The 16,301-nt window shown below is 39.8% G+C and overlaps 1 protein-coding gene and 1 pseudogene across 1 annotated transcript in view; one reads left to right on the top strand and one right to left on the bottom strand.

The window, feature by feature from the left end:
* POF1B (premature ovarian failure, 1B) overlaps positions 1-16,301 on the bottom strand; it is a 287,784-nt gene that overhangs the window by 224,052 nt on the left and 47,431 nt on the right. The gene's annotated exons all lie outside the window — the stretch shown is intronic.
* The window catches only part of LOC102825291, a 13,206-nt pseudogene continuing 4,739 nt past the window's right edge, over positions 7,835-16,301 (top strand).

Here is a 16,301-nt window from a genome sequence, read left to right as displayed (position 1 = left end):
CAGTACTGCCCAAAGCAATTTACACATATAATGCAATCCCAATCCAGATTCCAACAACATTCTTCAAAGATATGGAAAAGACAATTACTAACTTTATATGGAAAGGAAAGAGACCCAGGATAAACAAAGCACTGCTTAAGAAGAAGAACAAGGTTGGAGGTCTCTCACTCCCTGATTTCTAATTTTACTACATGGCTACAGTGGCCAAAACAGCCAGGTACTGGTACAATGAAAGATACATTGATCACTGGAACAGAATCAAGAATCCAGAAATTAACTCATCCACATACAGCCAACTGATTTTTGACAAAGCACCTAGGCATATTGTTTGGGGAGGAGATATTCTCTTTAACAAATGGTGCTGGCAGAACCGGAAAGCAACATGCAAAAGAATGAAACAAGAACTTTACCTCAGGAAAATGAACTCAGGATGGATTAAAATGAACAAAAACAAACTCAGCATGGATTAAAGATCTAAATATGAATCCCCAAATTATGAAGGTCATCAATGAAAAAATAGGGACAAATATGAGGTGCTAATTCAAGGTATATATAGACTACCAAACCTTCTGAAAAGTACACAAACAAAAGTAAACAAAATTAATGAGTGGGACATACTAAAAATTAAAAACTTATGTGCATCAAAAGACTTCACCAAAAGAGTAAAAAGGGAATCCACAGAATGGTTAAAAATCTTTTGCAATGACACATCAGATAAGGAACTCATTTCTAAAATATATAGGAAACTATAACAACTCTACAAGAAAAAAACAAATGACCAAATTAAAAATAGGCACAGGACATGAACAGACACTTCACCAAGGAGAAGATCCAGGCAGTCAACAAACATATGAAGAAATGTTCATGATCACTAGCCACCAGAGAGATGCAAATCATAACGAAAATGAGATATCATCTCACACCAGCAATAACAGTAAAGATCAAAAAAGCAGAGGACAATAAATTCTGGTGAGGATGCAGAAAGACTGGGACCCTCCTACATTGTTGGTGGGACTTCAAAATGGTCCACCCACTCTGGAAAGCAATATGGCGCTTCCTCAGAAGGGTGGAAATAGAAATACCTTATGATCCAGCAATTCTTCTACTTGGTATTTACCCACAAGAAATACAAGCCATAACACAAGTAAATATATGCATTACTACTTACAATAACAAAAAGATGGTGACAGCCTAAATGCCTAATAATTGAAGAATGGATAAACTGTGTACATACACACAATGGAATACCATGCTACCTTGAAGAACAAGGAAGCTGCAAGCCACCGCATAACATGGATGAACCTTGAAGACATTATGCTGAGTGAAATTAGTCAGTCACAAAAGACCATTATTGTAAAAGACTGAAAAAGAACCCACCCAAAAGGGGGTAAAAAACACATAAAACTACATATATAATTGTGGAACACCGGGATGCATGGGATGAGTGGAGGTGAGGGAGAGAGGGGAAGATAGAGCACAGGGTAGGGAATAGACAAATGAAGGCCTGGGTCCTGGGGCGGGGAGGGGGGGAGGGCTGGCAATACACAAGAAGGGTGAGGGGAAAAGAAGAACAAGGTGGATGGGAGAACAGTTAGGCAGGTTCGTATGTGCTAGCTGGGACACAATAAATGGTGATGTATGCACAACCTTGGAATAACAGGGCTTCAGGGTACAGGGATTGAGGCATGGTTTGAAAGGGTAAAAGAGGGGAATAATGTTAGGATGCTTGGCTGTCTTTTGAATCTTGGTTTCCCTTGCCTACCACTGTGAAATAGACACTTGTGGGGGAGTGGTAGGAATAGCCAGAAACATCACAATAGAAAACATGTAAGCCCATCTTCGGCCTATAACTGACTGGAATACCTTAAAGGTGGCTAGAAATTGCCCAGACCCAAAGTGGGGCGGGGGGCTGGCTTACAAGCTTTCAAGAGGGAGCCTAGTTCCAGATGGGCAGGGGTAGGCAGAACCTTGGGACTGGGCTGGAAAAAGGAAGTGGGGATGACTCTTGTGGTACAATAATGAATAACTGCCATCAGGACTGACTGTGAGGGTCGCAAATGTAGAGGCAGAAATTTTTTTTTTTTTTTTTTTTTGACAAAAGGAGGACAGTGATTGATTTTGTAGCCCAGGAGCAGAGGTCCCTGGGACCATCAAGTTAGGTGAGTGAAAAGTGTGGCCTACCCAGAGAAGCCAGGCATGGAGACAGAGATGATGACATGGACAGATGGAGTGGCTGGGGACACGGGACTCAGGGAGGGAGAGGGGCTGTTTGCTGACAGCCAGGGGGGTGGGCCTGTGGGGTGTATCCTTTGGTTATTTGATGATGCATGGAGGGGATTGTATTCATTGCAATGAAATGAAATACTTAAGCTGAAGTGGGAGAGAGGTAAATAATGATGTATTCACAACCTTGTAACAACAGGGCTCTGGGATACAGGGACAGGAAAAGAGGAGAAATAACATTAAAATGCTTGGCTGTCTTTTGAGTCTTGGTTTCCCTGGCATACCATTATAAAATAGACACTTGAGGGGGAGAGAAAGGAACAGCCAGAAGTAACACTATAGAAAACTTATTTGCTGTTGTTGTTGAGTGCCACTGAGTCAATTCTGATCCATAGTGACCCTGTATAAGGTTTCCAAGGAGCAGCTGGTGAGTTTGAACCACCAACCTTGCAGTTCAAATGGCTTTGCAGTCTGGCGCATTAATGCACAGCGCCACAGCAGGACTCCTATAACTGATTGGAATACCTAAAATAAGGTTACAATGTGCCCAGTGAAGGAGGCTTCCTGTGGAGCCTCTGCATTACATAAGACCATTGGTGGAATCCTGAACAGCATCCAGAATCTTCTGAGGTGGGAAATTTCCACTTGAAATGATGAGCAGACCAGCCTGGAGCGGCCAGAAGAACAGAAGATACTTCTTGAAAGAAAGACTGACAGGAAAAATACAAAACAATATAGGCGGACTGACTGATTACTACAAAAACAAACAAGTGGCTCACCCAGGAGAAAGCAAGACAAGTGGTCCAGTCCCCTCAGAGCAAACCTCCTAAGTGCCCATCAACAGAAGAATGGATAAACAAACTTTAGTACATACACACAGTGGAATATTATGTTACTCAGAAGAATAACAAGGAAGCAGCAAGCCACTGCATAACATGGCTCAACCTTGGGGGCATTATGCTGAGTGAAATCAGTCAGTCACAAAAGGATAAATACAGCATAAGACCATTATTGCAAAAGAGTAAGAAAAAGCACCCACACTGAAAGGGGGAAGAAAAAAAATTATCTTTTATTATTTATTTATTTTTTGGTTGGTTACTGGTGTGTATAAAGTGGGGTGAGGTGAGGGAGGGGAAGGTGGAGCACAGGGTAGGGAATAGGCACAGGATAGTGGAGCACAGGGTAGGGAATAGACACAGGATAATTTGGGTGCTGGAGGGCACACACTAGAAGGGGAAGGGGAAAGGAAAAAAAAAAGGTGAATGGAAGAATAGCTAGAAAGGTTTACATGGGCTAAATAGGACAGAGGTAAATAATGATGTAAGCACAACCATAAAACAACAGGCAGGGCTCATGGATACAAAGATTGAGTTATGATGTGAATGGGTAAAAATAGAGAAGTGATGTTAAGATGCTTAGCTGCCTTTTGAATCTTGGTTTCCCTTGCCTACTATTGTAAAATAGACACTTGAAGGGGAGAGAAAGGAATAGCCAGAAACATCATCAGAGAAAGCTGTAAGTCCATTTTCAGCCTATAACTAACTGATGGGAATACCCAAAATGAGGCTAGAACTTGCCCAGTGAAGGGGGCTCCCTGCAGATCCTTTGCATTGCACAAGAACATAGGTGAAATCCTGATCCCCATCCAGAATCTTCTGAGGTGGGACACTTCCACTTGAAATGGCAAGCAGACTAGTCTGGAGAAAAAAGAAAGAAAGACCCACAGGAAAAATAAAAAACAATAACAGCAGTCCAATTGACTACTACAAGAACAAGCAAGTTGTTCCCTAGGGAGCCATCAAGGCAAGTGGTCAGGTCCCCTCAAGCAAAACCCCCTTCCAAGACTGAAACTCGATTGGAATACACTAGTAGGCATGTGGCCCTGCTGCTGACCACGTTGGTCACCTATAAGGGGAAGTGGGGGAAAAACAGCAATGAATTTTTTAACTAAGTCTGACCACATTCAACAGACTCCTATTAAACTGGATTGAGACCTGGTTAACCAGCAGTATGACGAGACCTGGTGACTCCTAGGCCCAGGGGCTGGGACATGGCCCCGGACTACTAGAACGGAGTATGATGCATCCAGCTGATATGAAGTGAGGGGAGGTGCACAAGAACACCCACGCTTGCAGATAGTTCCCATTTGACCTGGCAACAATGGCTGGATGATCAGAACATGACTAGAGGAAGAAAGAAGAGGAACAGCAGAAAAAAAAGAGAAAGAGCAACCCACTACAAGTGGATGAACTTGACCTATACTTGTGTATGCAGTATGACAAATGAGCAGACAAATCTCTACATTGAGGATCATTCCCATCCCCTTGGTACACAGGGTCAACAGGGATGTGGAACTTAGATATTGTCTACCCAAAATTGGGGGGCTACAGTGGCAAGCTTTCAGTAGGGAACCTAGCTCCAGAGGATATAGGCAAAGGTAGAATCTTCACTGAATTGTTTCCAACCTGTCTGGATTGGGTTGATAAAAGGTGAGGGGGAAAGGATTCCTGTGGTTCAATAGGGAATGATTGCTCTCAGGTCTGACAGTGAGTGTTGGGAAGGTAAATGTAAATGTTTGGTAACAAAAGGGGGTGGGGAGGAATGGCTGATTTTCAGTCCAGGAGTGGAGATCCCTGAAACCATCAAGGGAGAAAAGTAAAGTGCGAGACCCTGTCCAGGCAGGAAGTGACACTAGGGATAGAGGCAGAGACAATGAAATGGACAGAAGGAGCAGTTGATGATTCTGGAATCAGGGAGGGAGAGAGAATGTGTGTTGGCAGCTGGGAGGCAGGTGTGTGGGGTGTACCCTTTGGTTGTTTGATTATGCATGCAGGGGATTGTGATCATTGCAATGAAACAAAATACAATAGGATAAATGTAAATATAATGTTCACCCATGTAAACTAATACATAATTCACAATTAAAACTTAAAAAACAAAAACAAAATCTGGCACAGGAAATTAAAAGACACTTTTGCAAGGAAGACAGTTGGGCAGCCAACAAATATATGAAGAAATGTTTAAGATCATTAGATCTTGTTGCTTTTAGGTGCCATCGAGTCAGTACCGACCCATTGCGACCTTACGCACAGCAAAATGAAACACTGCCCAATCCTGATCCAACCTCACTACTGTTGCCACGCTTGAGTCCATAGATGCTGCCACTTGGCCAATCCATCTCATCCGACCTTAGAGAGATGTATATCAAACCAACAATGTGATATCATCTTACACCAGCAATAACAGTGAAGTTCAAAAAAGCAGAAGACAATAAATGTTGCCGAGGATGTGGAGAGACTGGGACCCTCCTACATTGCTGGTGGGACTGTAAAATGGGTCAACTACTCTGGAAAACGGTATGATGTTTCCTCAGAAAGTAGGAAATGCAAATATCTCATGATTCAGCAATTCGTCTACTTAGTATGTAGCCACAAGAAATATGAGTCAGAACACAAGTATATATATGCAAACCAATGCTTATTGCAGCACTATTCACAATATCAAAAAGATGGAGACAGCCTAAGTGCCCATCAATGGAAGAATGGATACACAAACTTTGGAAAACTATGCTATCTTGAAGAATAACGACGAAGCTGCAAAACACCTCATAACATGTATGAACCTTGAGCATATTATAGTGAGTAAAATCAGTCACTCACAAAAGGACAAGCACCACTTAAGACAATTATTGTAAAAGCTTAAGAAAAGATTCCTATACTAAATTTTTTTTTAAAAAAAGAAATTATTTGATGGTTACCAGGCATGGGAGGGAGGGGACAGTAAGTACAGGAATCCTGAGCCCCATCCAGAACTTTCTGTGGTGGGACATTCCACTTGAAAGGATATGCAGACTAGCCCAGAGTGGCTAGAGGAACGGAAGATACTTCTTGAAATAAAGACTAGTAGGGAAAAAAAAAAAAAAAAAAAACTGTTTGGCAATAACAACAAAAAACAAGTTGTTCACCTATGAGCCATCAAGGCAAGCCATCAAGGTCCTTCAGTACAAACCCCCTTCCAAGACTGAAACTCAAAGGGAACACAGGGGCAGGCTTATAAGTTCTCTGGCTTCCATGTTGGTCTGTATTTGAGTGGAAGTGGGGGAAAGTCAGTAATGAAGATATGGGCTGAGTTCGACCACGTTCCATAGACGACTCCTGTCGCCCTGGAGATGAGAATGAGAAGAGGAAGGGCTGGTTGGTCCAAAGTTTGTGGAGACTTGGGATCCACTGAGCCCATGTACATTTACTTAATAATGGAGGGCTAGAGCTAAGAGTGAAGCATCCAGCTGATATGAAGTGGAAGAGGCACAGAAGAATGCTCAAACTTGCAGATAGTATACATTTTACCTAGCTTGGATGGTTTGATGATCAGAACACAATGTGAGGAAGATAAAGAAGTTTGATACAGGAAGCAAATGTAAATTGCTACAATTTGATGAACTTGACCTTTGTTTATGAATGTAGTTGCTCAAAATACCAATTGAAAGGGAAGGCATCTTCACATCAAGGCTCAAGTCTATCTCCTCCATACACAGGAAAGGGTTGATAGGATGGGCAAATTAGACATTGGCTACCTAAAATGAGAGCAGCTATAAAGGCATGAAGTGGATGATTTGTACATTTTCAAAAGGGAGTTTAGTTTCAGAGAGTGGTGGGGAATGTAGAATCCTCACTGAATAGATGTCATCTTGTTTAGATGGGTCTAGTGAAAAGAGATGGGGATAGGATTCTTTTGATTCAATAGTGAATAATTGTTATCATGTCTAACTGTGACTGGCAAAACTGTAAAAGTAGAAGATGTGTAACAAAAAGGGAGGGTTAGTTAATATTACATTTCAAGAACAGAGGACTATATGACCATCAAGAGGGAAAAGCATGAGCATAATGTGGGATCTACCAAAGAAGAAGTGACACCAGAGATGGAGGCAGAAGTGATGGCATGGAGATATAGAGCAGCTGAAGACTCTAGACTCATGGAAAGAGATAGGCTGTGTGCTGATGGGCAGGAGTCTGACTTGGAAAATGTGCCCTTTGGTTGTTTAAACAATTATATATTTCTGCATGTTTTTGTGTATATCCAAAAAAAAAAAAAAGAGTGAATAGAGGCAAATACTGTTAACTGATGGTCCATGGAGGGATTTGTAATCATTGGAATGAAACAAAATATGATTGACTGAGTGCAAAACAGATGTTTTGCCATGTAAACAACCACTCAATTCACAGTAAAAGCTTTAAAAAAAAAAAAAAAACCCAACATATTCACATAAAACAAAAAGAGAGAGAAAATAATACCAAATAGGAAGAAAGCAAAAGGTAATTCAAAATACAGGAAAGAAAGAAAAACTCAAAATGAATGTCAGAACAGACTCTAAAATTTGCAACTGAATGTAGACAAACTAGTGCGTATGAAAGAAGCAATGAAGTAAAAGAGCTGAACACAAAATTTCAAAGGGCAGTTGAGAAAAAAAAATAAAGTACTATAATGAAATGTACACTGACATGAAGTTAGAAAACCAAAAGGGAAGAATATGCTCAGCACTTCGTAAGCTGAAAGAACTGAAGGAAATAGTCAAGATTCAACTTGTTATATTGAAGGATTCATTGGGAAAACAATGAATGATTTAGAAGGCTTCAAAAGACGATGGAATGGAGAGAGTGGGGCCACAGTCAGCGGCTACAGCAGTAAAACCATCCAGCAACTTATAGAAAAAGAGGTGTGAATTTTTTACTTTTTTCCCTCTTCACCTGTGTCTTCCCCTGTCACATACCCTCTGCCCAGTTTGGGTTGTAAGTGGGAGTGCATCCCAAAAAGGGGTCAGCGTTGCACTCACAGGGTACAATTTTCCCATAGTGCAAAGGGAAGTAGCTGAAAGCACCATCAGCTCCAGAGTCTAATCCTCCAGTGGCTTTTTATGATGTCTGACTTTGGGATTTAGCCCTGAAGTGGAAACTCCTACTTGGGCAGGATCCATTATTATTGCCTTATCTAACAAGAGACAGCAGGTGTGACCATACGGCCAAGCCATATTGCACCCTGTAAAACTCCAACATAAAAGGCAAGAACCAACAGCAACTACTATATGCAGTCATTTTGAGAAGAACACTTTACATACGCAGATACCTAATTGATCCTCAGAGATAAAAGTGGGAACAATCTTTCTTCCATTTACTTCTCAATCTCTGTGCACCTCCATGGCGGTGACTAGAGGGGGAACCTGAGCAAATGCCCTGCTGGAGTTTTCTACTGTGCATGCACACTGACCTGCACAGCAAAGTCTACTGGACTAGTCAGCTATGTTTTGTTTGTTAGTTTTTTTGCTTTTACTTTTGTTTCTGTTTTCTGTCTTTTTTATCTTAGTTTTTTTTTATTTTTTTCCCCTGGGGGTGGGAGCTTTCTCTCCCTATGTTACCCAAGAAGAGACAGCAATCATGGCCATATAACCAAGCTACAAGCATACCTTACAATATCCCACCTTTGGGACAGGAGCCAACACCAGCTGCTACACATTATGTAGATAGTAAACACTTGCTAAGATTGCTCGCAGTTGAGTAACAAGAGATGTGAAAAAAAGGCAGATCTGGGCCTTGATGGTGGGTAGGGTAGAAGTTCAGTGAAGAGCTCCATCAGCAATACCACAGAATACCAGGCAAAGCGGGTTCAGAGGAGAGCTCCAAAACTCTGAACCATATATATATATATATATATATATATATATATATATATATATATATATATGAATATTTGAAAAGTTTGAAGGCTTATAACTAGTGGAACATGTAGCAGAAGTAAGAAATCTCCTACTTTAGAAACTGCCAGACTCAGCAGCCTGGAGCGGACAGCATGAGCGATACCAAACAGCAAGACCAAGCGGGGGAGCAAGCCAACCCACCACGAACTAACTCTGCGGGAACCTCGGAGCAAATGTGGACAATATACTCCATTTGGTTTTGTTCCAATTTTTTTTTTTAACTGTTCATTGTCCTTTAGCTGTCTGTGCACCGACATTCTGGTGACTAGAGGGGTTGCCTGAGTGAGTGGACAACCCCCCACCACCACTGGAGGGTCCTTCTACCATGAATGTGCACAGTTCCTCTCAGCATTTAAAGAGACAGTCACCGCTTAAATCCAGCAATGTAAAACGGCCACAGCTGGCCCTGAACTGTTTATTAATAGGGAAAAGGCCAGAACAGGGGTTGTGGAGAGGCAGAGAGTTGAAAAACAAAAAAGACCCAAAATTAAATCCTGAGGTACAGCATAATATCCAACAGTGGCAACTTGAGATTTATCAGGCAGCCTTGAAGGCAAGAAGCTGAAAGAGAATATTAAAGTCATATTCATATTAGGCTACAGATTTTTTGTTGTTGTTGTTGTTCTTCTCTTTCTTCTCTCTCGGCATTTAAAGAGACAGTCATTGTTTAAAACCAGCAGCATAAAATGGCCACATTTTATGAACTGTTTATTAATAGGGAAAAGGCCAAAATAGAGGTGTTGCAAGATTATAAACTACAATATCCAATCTGGTGGATTTGTTTTGTTTTGTTTTGTTTTGTTTTGGTTGTTTGCTGGGAGCGATGAGGGTAGAGGACAGCTTCGATTTACTGCTTGACACAGTTCCAGTAAATTGTGGAGTAGTCTGGCAAAACAGATAGCTCTCAGAAGTTGCTTTCTACCTTCTCTATAGAGTAATCTTAATTTTACTTGTAAAAATATATAACTTGGCAATATTCACAGCTTTCACTATGAATTCTACAAACCTTAGGAAAAACTAGCTTAGCAGCAATTGCTTTCAGCCTTGGTGGATTGAATACAAAGAGAAACTGTGTAAATTACTCCCTTTCATTAGAAAGCCTAAGTAACTGCATTTGTGAAGCCACAAAAGCAAATAGCATATTAGAGTCAAGCTGACCTACCCCCATAGGCCTCACCACATTCAGTCACTAGCTAGAATTCTCAAACCTCTACATACAAGCACCTGCGTAAACAAGCAGAAAATAATGAACTTAAGTGAAGGATAGTTTTGACTTAATAATCTACACTTCTTGTAGCAAGGTAGCCAAGTTGAGCTTTATGCCACATAGCTTCCAAGTGATTTAATGAATACCTTTATTATGAAAATAATAGCACATTATGTAGGATAGAAAGTTTATAATCTTTTAGTAGAAACAAGAAGAAACAGTTTTATCTCATACTGGGAAAGGAGATGAAGGTCAGTCTGAACATCACAGAGTATTCTTGTTAAGGTTGTCTAATGACCAGGTGCAAGAATGTTGTGACTAACTGTGTAATAATTCAAGAAATGATAAAAGTGTCAATGCATGTACTGTGTAATTTTAATTATAAAAAATAAAGACTTGCTAAGTTGGGCTGGCAGAGCTAGGAGAAAGAAGTAGAGGGCAGAGGAGGAAGAAGCCAGTAGAGGCAGAGCTATCAGAAGGCAGAAGAAACTGGCAGAGCAGGCAGAAAGTAGGAAAAAGAGAAAGAGAGCAGGAGAGAGAAGGCAGAGGGCAGACAGCAGAGAGAACAGACAGCAGAGAGCAGAGGGCAGACAGCAAAGAGCAGAAATCAGAAGCAGAGGTGGCAGAAGCTGGAGAGAATAGCTGGACAGCACAGCAAGTTGAAAAGCCTTTCAATTCTATTCATTCATTTCTTCACCCAATGATTCCGCATATTTGCTCGTGTCCCATGACCCCCGCAGAGAGAGCAGGAATACTCCCCACAGTTGTTGGTTCTTTTTCTTGTTATTTTGCTGTTGCTGTTTTTGTTTTTTTGTTTTTTCGTTGTTGTTGTTGTTCCCCCTTTTACATTTAGGGGGCTCTTTCTCTCCCTATATTACCCAAGAAGAGACAGCAATTGCTGCCATATAGTCAAGGTATAATCACACCCTATAAAATCCCACAATCCAGGCAAGAACAAATACCAACTGCCATACACCAGGGAGGCAGACAACACCTGCGAAATTTACTCTGAGTTAAGCAATAAGAAGAGTGAAAATGGAAGCCCAACTCCTGATCACACTTACCTGGAGGCAATCAGAAAGCATAAAAAATATGAAAACACATTCTCAATTAAGTATTAAGGCCACAAATAAACACTAAACATGTCCAAGAATAAAAAGCAGATGAACATATCAGAACATGTTCAGAGAAAAAAATAAAATGTCTGAGACAAATGACCTAGATTTAGAACTGGACTCCATGCTGGAAGGAGGGCAGGCCTTGGAAATGTCTGAGAAGGATTTCAGAAAAATGATTATAAAATATTTCAAAACATTTTACAATGAAGTTGAGAAAAATAAGGAAGAAGTCAGGAAAGTGCTAGAGAAATAGTCAAATAATTTAGATATGGCATTGGAAACAATTCAAAACTTACAGAAAGAGGTTCAAACAATTAATAATAGGATATAGAAATAAACAATACACTGAAAAGGCAAAGGAGGAGAAGAGAAGAGATGGAAGTTAGAAATAGTTAGCTGGAAGACAAATCTCTCAATACCAGTAAGATAGAAGAGCAAGCAGGAAAAAAAAAATTTTTTTTTTAAAGTCTGAAGAAGGTCTAAGGTTCATGTTGGACAACATGAAGAGGAATAATTTAAGAATTATTGGCATTCTGGAACAGGAAGAATCACACAGAGGAGAGAGTTGAAGAGCTATTGGAAGAAAATTTCTCTAGCATCCTGAAAAGTGAAAACATAAGCATTCAAGAAGCTCAACAAACCCATGGAAGGATAAATGCCAAAAGAAAACTACTGAGACATATCATAATCAAGCTGTCCAAAATCAAAGATGACACTATCCTGATAGCAGCTAGGGAAAAGAGAAGTGTTACATAAAAGGAAAGCAAGTCAGATTATGCTTGGATCTCTCAGCAGAAACCATGCAGGCAAGAAGGCTATGGGGACACATATATAAAACACTAGAAGAAAAAACAAAACTGCCAACAAGGATTATTTATCTAGCAAAGCTATCAATTAAATACAATGGTATAATCCAAACATTCAAGTATAAATAGAAGCTAAGGGATTTTGCCAAAGTCAACCCTGCACTAGAAAACCTCCTAAAGGGAGTTCTGTGGACTGAGAACCAACAAGAACAGACAACAACCAGAGAATGACATAGGTGGCAGCACACCCCAGAAATAAATTGACAGATGGAAGAGTCGAGAACAGAACAAAACTATAAGAACAAACTAAGAGATCTGGGAGGTCAGTCTACAATCAAAAAAAAAAAAAAAAATACAGTGTGAAAGAAGGTAAACAGGTAGGAACAGAGATCCAGGTGGTGAGAAGGTCAGGTAGATTACAAGATAGAATAGACTGCATTAAATGTAGGGAAAAGCTAATGAAATATAAGGTAACCTCAAAGAAAATTAATACTTCACAACATACCAAGAAAATGATAATCCAACAAAAACATGGAAACATTAAAAGTATGAGGAAATTCGCAAGAAAGAACACAAAAACCATGAACTAAGCACAGGAAAGAACCAATAGATCCATTTAGGAAGAAGTGCAGCCAGAATGCTCCTTGGAGGTCTCTCATACTTCTGACATATTGTCAGGAGGGACCAGTCGCTGGAGAAGGATATCATGTTTGTTAAGGTCAGAGAAAAAGTGGAAGACCCCCAACGAGATGGATTGCCCAAGTGACAGCATCGATAGACTCAAGAATGGCAATAGAAGTGAGATTGGCCCAGAATCGGGCAATGTTTTGTTTTGCAGTGCATAAGGTTGCTATGAGTTGGTACTGATTCGATGGCACCTAACAAAAACATATCACAGGAAGATATGCAGAACAAAGAAAGCAGCAACAACACACACAAAATAAAAACAAAACATAATAGCAACAATGAATCCATACCTAATGATAATTACACTGAATGTAAAAGGATTAACTGCACCAGTTAAGAGACAAAGGGTGGCAGAATGGATAAGAAAACAAGATCCTTCAATATGCTGCCTGCAAGAGACACATCTTACACACAGAGAAAAAACAGATTAAAAGTCAAAGGATGGAAAAAATATACCAAGTTATTTGCAATTAAAAAAATGAACAGGAGTGGCCGTACTAATCTCTGATAAAATAAACTTTAAGGCAAAACCCAGCATAATAGATAAAGATGGACATTATCTCATGATTAAAGGGACAATTGAAAAAGATGACATAACCATAGTAAATACTAGGCTCTCAATGAAAGATATCCAAAATATATAAAGCAAACACTAATAGAATTGAAGAAATAAATAGTCGAATCTACAATAATAGTGGGTGATTTTAATGCACCACTTTCAAAAATGGATAGAACAATCAGAAAAAAAGTTGACAAAAACACAGAGGAACTAAACAACACAATCAGCTTTCAGCCAAGATCCATCATACACCAGCAATGACATCCCTCATTCCACTGCCTCTTTTGTGTCCAGCTTGAACCTCTGGAAATTCTCTGTCAATGTATGATTGTAGCCGTTTCTGTATTACCTTTAGCTAAACTTTACTCACATGGGATATCAAAGAGATTGTCCTATGATTTCTGCATTCCATTGGGTCATCTCTCTTTTGAAAGGGCACAAATATAGATCTCTTCCAATCAGTCAGCCAGATAGTTGTCTTCCAAATTTCTTGGCAGAGATGAGTGAGTACCTCCTGTGTCGCCTCACTTTCTTGAAAGATTTCAATTTTTATCCCATCAATTCCTGGTGCCTTGTTCTTTGCCAATTCCTTCAGTGCAGTTTGGACTTCCTCCTTCAGGATCATTGGCTCTTGCTCATACGCTAACTCTTGAATTGGTTGAATATTAACCATTTCCTTTTGGTACAGTGATTCTTTCCATCTTTTCTTGATGTTTTCTGCATCATTCAATAATTTGCCCAGTGAATCTTTCAATAATGAAAGTGAAGGTTTGAATTTTTCCTTCAGTTCCCCCAGCTTGAGCAATTTCTTCCTTTTTGGTTTTCTGATTCTAGATCTTTGCACATTTTGTTGTAATATTTGGCTTTATCTTCTCAAGCTGATCTTTGACATTTTCTGTTCAGCTGTTGCACTGCCTCAGTTCTTCCATTTGCTTTAGCACCTCTAACCTGGAGAGCAAGTTTCAGTCTCTTCTGACATACATTTTGACCTTTTCCTTCTTTCTTGTCTTCTCAGTGATTTTTTGCTTTCTTCATGTATGATGTTCTTGATTTCATTCCACAACTCTTCTGGTCTTCCGTCTTTAGTGTTTAATGTATCAAATCTGTTCTTCAGATGATCTCTAAATTCAGGTGGGATGTATTCAAGGTCATATTTTGTCTCTTGTGCACTTGTTTTCATTTTCTTCAGCTTCAGTTTGAATTTTCATATGAGTAATTGATGGTCTGTTTCACAGTCTGCCCCTGGCCTTGTTTTCACTGATGATATGGAGCTTTTTCATCGTCTCTTTCCGCAGATGTAGTCAATTTGATTTCTATGTATTCCATCTGGTGAGGTCCATGTTTATAGTCATCTTTTATGCTGTCTAAAGAAGGTATTTGAAATGAACAAATCATTGGTTTTTCAGAATTCTATCATGCGTTCTCCAACATCATTTGTATTACCAAGGCCATATGTTCCAACTACTGATCCTTCCTCTTTGCTCCCAACCTTTGCATTCCAATCACCAGTAATGATCAATACATCTTGATTGCATATTTGTTCGATTTCAGATTGAAGAAGTTGGTAGAATTCTTCTATTTCATCCTCACTGGCTTTAGTGGTTGTTGTGTAAATTTGAATAAGAGTGGTATTAACTGGGCTTCCCTGTAGGCGCATGGATATTATCCTATCACAGACAGAATTGTACCTAATGACAGATCTGGATATGTTCTTTTTGATGATGAATGCAACACCATTCAATTTTTCATTTCCGGCACAGTAAACCATGTGATTGTCAGATTCAAAATGGCCAATACCAGTCCATTTCAGTTCACTAATGCCTAAGATATCAATGTTTATGTGTCCCATTTCATTTTTTTTAATAGCCATTAGAGAGATGCAAAGCAAAACAACAATGAGATATCACACCAGCAATAACAGCAAAGTTCAAAGAAGTTGTTGTTATGTGCCGTGGAGTCGGTTCCAACTGATAGTAACCTTGTACAGGGTTTCAGATGCTGTAAATCTTTATGGGAGCAGAAAGCTTCATCTTTCTCCCATGGAACATCTGGTAGTTTCGAACTGCTGACCCTGAGGTTCACAGCCTGATTTGTAACCACTACACTACCAGAGCATAGAGGACAATAATTGCGGGAGATGATGTGGAAAGATTGGGATGTTCCTACATTGCTGGTAGGATTACACAATGGTCCACCCACTCTAGAAAGCAATGTGGCACTACTTCAGAAGGTTGGATATAGAAATGCCTTATGATCCAGCAATTCCTCTACTTTGGTATTCACTCACAAGAAATATGAGTCATAACATGAGTAGATAAATGCACATGAATGTTCATGGCAGCACTATTTACAATAGCAAAAAGATGGAGACAGCCTAAGTGCCTATCAACTGAATTATGGATAAACAAACTGTGGTACATAGACACAATGGCATATTATGCCACCTTGAAGAATAACAAGGAAGCTGTAAGCCACCACAGAAAAGGCATTTGAAAAAATCCAAATTCCATTCCTGATAAAAACACTCAATAAAGTAGGAATAGAAAGGAAATTCCTCAACATAATTAAGAACATATATACAAAATCAACAGCCTCAGTGGGGTGAAACTGAATGCCTTCCCTTTGTGAATAGGAAACAGACAAGGATGCCTTTAGTCACCACTCCTATTCAATATTGTGTTGGAAGTCTTAGCCAGAGCTATAAGGCAAGATAAAGAAATTAAAGGCATTCTGTTGCAGACCGTGTAAGACTAGTCAGAGGTTCGAGGCCCTCTAGGGCCGAGTGTAACAAATGAGGCCACTGGCAGTTAATGACAAATTGCTTTCATATTAATATTCAGTTATATATGTTAAATTAATACACTGGAGCCTTTGACAATCCACAGATAAATGTGATATTTTCCTAAAGCCGAGACTAAAAGTTGTAAGGTTAAGCCTTTCTCCAAAGGATTAA

This window comes from Chrysochloris asiatica, unplaced genomic scaffold, assembly GCF_000296735.1.
Source record: "Chrysochloris asiatica unplaced genomic scaffold, ChrAsi1.0 scaffold00167, whole genome shotgun sequence".
Classification (NCBI taxonomy): domain Eukaryota; kingdom Metazoa; phylum Chordata; class Mammalia; order Afrosoricida; family Chrysochloridae; genus Chrysochloris; species Chrysochloris asiatica.
The sequence above is the reverse complement of the archived record's forward strand: the minus strand, read 5'-3'. Positions and strand labels throughout refer to the sequence as shown.